The sequence below is a fragment of the Egretta garzetta genome, unplaced genomic scaffold (assembly GCF_000687185.1).
Source record: "Egretta garzetta isolate BGI_Z169 unplaced genomic scaffold, ASM68718v1 scaffold188, whole genome shotgun sequence".
In the NCBI taxonomy this organism is placed as follows: Eukaryota; Metazoa; Chordata; class Aves; order Pelecaniformes; family Ardeidae; genus Egretta; species Egretta garzetta.
The window spans coordinates 3,132,271-3,132,740 of NW_009260622.1; positions in this window are offsets into that span (position 1 = coordinate 3,132,271).

Sequence of the window (470 nt, forward strand, 5' to 3'; positions counted from 1 at the left end):
GAGGAGTTGGGAATTGCCCATCTCCTGCTGTGGGGATTTCCAGAGTCATAACTCTGGAGCGAAGACAGAGCAACTCAGCAATACAAGCAAGTAGGTAGTGATAAGGCACTGAAAGCTAGACACAGTTAAGATTTTGGCATGGAGGATAGATTACTTGCCAAAGAGCTGTTCTCAAGTCACTAGCACTAGTAATAGAGATCCTGCTTTGTGATGGGAGCGGGATGGCAAAGCTTACCTCTTCGCTTACCTCAAGCCAGAGGGTAGTGCTGCCGCTCTTGGAAGATCTGAATCACACCTTGTCCATTCTTGTACATTCCCCGTAGGCTTTCTTTATCCTCATGCCCTAAAGGTAAGTAAATTAATGATTTCCTTTTGTACTAAAGAGGATTACGGGTGGGGAATCACAAAGTACCACTCCATCCAAAGCTCACCCGGGGCCTCCTGTTTGTAAGGGTCTGTAAGGAACCGCT